The sequence below is a fragment of the Etheostoma spectabile genome, chromosome 4 (genome assembly GCF_008692095.1).
Source record: "Etheostoma spectabile isolate EspeVRDwgs_2016 chromosome 4, UIUC_Espe_1.0, whole genome shotgun sequence".
In the NCBI taxonomy this organism is placed as follows: domain Eukaryota; kingdom Metazoa; phylum Chordata; class Actinopteri; order Perciformes; family Percidae; genus Etheostoma; species Etheostoma spectabile.
Genome location: NC_045736.1, coordinates 31303956 through 31306552, shown reverse-complemented (window position 1 = coordinate 31306552; position 2597 = coordinate 31303956). Strand labels below are relative to the sequence as shown.

General features: G+C 39.5%; 1 protein-coding gene and 1 long non-coding RNA gene across 2 annotated transcripts in view; one reads left to right on the top strand and one right to left on the bottom strand.

Annotated features, from left to right (window-relative positions):
- LOC116687790 (uncharacterized) overlaps positions 1 to 924 on the bottom strand; it is an 18238-nt gene extending 17314 nt beyond the window's left edge. Inside the window, exon 1 of the long non-coding RNA XR_004331633.1 lies at positions 911 to 924. This is a non-coding gene — a long non-coding RNA (uncharacterized LOC116687790). The remainder of the gene's footprint in view (positions 1 to 910) is intronic.
- rims4 (regulating synaptic membrane exocytosis 4) overlaps positions 1 to 2597 on the top strand; it is a gene marked incomplete at its 5' end in the record, with an annotated part of 63552 nt that overhangs the window by 37929 nt on the left and 23026 nt on the right.

Genomic DNA, 2597 nt, shown 5'->3' with positions numbered 1-2597 from the left:
GGGGGGGGGGGGGGGGGGGAGGATGGATGGATGGATCTGTTTGTGTAATGGATCTGAGAATTTTTCATCAAACATCTTCTCTGTTCAGCTCATGTGTCAGACATGGTCACTGTGGCACACAAGGACTGCTGGGTTAGGATGTTGCTAATCGATATCCCAAAGTGAATTAACCTGATGAACATTAACTGACAACATACTGTAGTTTATGTGATTTTTTATGTGATTTCCCTGTAGTATGATATCAGTCTTGATGCATCTTGGGTGCATTCCCACCTGTACTTAGAGCTATCCACCTGGGATTTAATCACCCAAGACGCATGTTAATGCCAGGTCTGGACAGGGCCTAGAAGACAGTGTTGAGATGTACCGCTCAAAATTCATACTTTCAGATTGATGTAGGAACAACTCTAGGTTCTTGTTGTGGTTTGCCAGCAGAATTTATCATTTGTAGCTAGCTTGATTATTTTATTCTGTTAAATCTATAAATTGGTGTTGCTGTGTCTGGCACATGACAATCTGGCAAAATAAACATACGTATTATGTAATGGCTATGTACTGTGTGATATCACAATGCATGGTTATGATGCAAATGAGACAGGATAAACTGTGTTCCAGCTACAGCTATCACCCCTCCCTGCGATTTGGATATTGCAGTAGTCCATATTGTAATTTAGATAAAATTGAGATTAATTGTGCAGCCCTAGTCCTGGTATTTTTGTACAATATGACGATAATAAAGAAAAAATATACAAGAGGTTAGACTTTAGCCTTTCTTGCTGTGGATGACTATAACAACTCCCACAAAGTCTAAATTGATTTTTAATTGGCCCAGTTTGTGTTTCCAACTTCATATGTTGGTATGAATGAAGCATTTGTTCCTCACCTTCATTCCCTCTGAACACATTCAAACCAGGCTTTGACTTCATTTTCATTTACAAAACATACATGAAGATGAACCGTCAGGAAAATAATCATCAATGCTGAATGATATAGGCCCTTGAATATTTAAAATTCCAGTGTGTCATCTGCCTGCAGCCGCAGTTTACATTGAGCGTCACGTTTCTGTGAAACTGCTGCGTAATCCCCAGATGTGCCTCACACACACATCAATATTATAATCTAAAGCTCAGGATTTTTATCACCCAGAAATACCCACTTGGCTAATGTTGCTTGACTACATGTCAGCACTCTTTAGACACACACAGGTTTGTTGCACTCTTTGTGGGGACCCGTCATTAACATAATGCATACCCTAGCCCCTTACCCTAACCTTAACCATCACAACTAAATGCCTAACCTTAACCCCACCCTAACCATAACCTAATTCTAACTCTGATCCTAAAACCAAGTGTTAACCCTCAAACAGCCCTTTAAACATGTGGGGTAATATACAGGACACTTCGTCCAGGGGATCGGGGTTCTTGTCCCGGGTGTGTCCTTAACCGTCCCGTTATTGCCACATGTCAGGGAAGCCCCTTTATTCTTTAACTAACAGCCTGAAAAATATTTCAAATATAGATTTAATTGGACATTTAAGCCCTTAATTTTAAAATTCTATATCAGAATGGTCCGATATTACCTGAGTGACACAATGGAGGTGTGTTCTATCACTTGGAGGTGGAACGAATCTGGCTTAACAGGAGGATTCCTTTTTAGATTGGCCTGTAAAAGAGTTAAAATATGGCTTTAATTAATTATTGACATTGACATTGTCAATAGTCCCGACCAAGCGCTTGTTATGACATAACAAGGACAAATGCACCTGACCAAGCGTCTGTATTTTACGAGATGGGAGTGAGAATGTGTTGGACACACACATGGACTAATAAATCTGCATAAATGAATACAAAATTTAAAAGAATTACCTGCAATAATTGAATGTTGCTAACGTCTGCATGAACGCCTAATCTAGGCTAAGCGATTTTGTGTGTTAATCATAATGAAGAGAAACTGCCTTGTAAATTATTTTGTAAGGACAGCTGTGTTTGGCTGCTCAGTGGGAAGTAAATATTAAATGTGAGCCTGTGTAACTTTGTTGGAACAATCTGGTAAATATTTTAGTACTTTTGTTTCATTAATTTAACAATAACGACAACGCTGTTGGGTAAAGTCGCAGTCCTTGTGGAAAGAAAAAAATGAATACACCTGTTTCCTTAAATGTGCAGCTAGAGTAGTCTCATCAGAGCAGGGATGAATAGAGATGGAAGAGAGAAGGAAATATGAAAGAAGAGACAAGGGGGTTGGAGATGAAGGTTAAAGAGATGAAGAGGAAGAAAAAGGGAGGAAAGAAGAAGAGAGCTGCTATAATAAATCATAACCATACTAAAGTTATGTGATTTCAATAGTCCTGGTCCAGGGTGTTGGACAATAGCAGGACTCCAGTGGCATGTTGGTTAGCTTTGTAGCTGGGAAACGGTAGCTTTTTTTTCTTTGTTTTTCTTTATTTTGTAAAGAAAAACAGCCAGTCACCGCATTCCACAAAGCTAGCTGGATTGCTAAATTAGCAATAAGTCAATTCCAAAGACGTATTTGTCCCCTTGGCTCCTGTCTCACAGCTGACTGCAAACAGGCCTCCTTTGTGTCACAACAACCAGCCC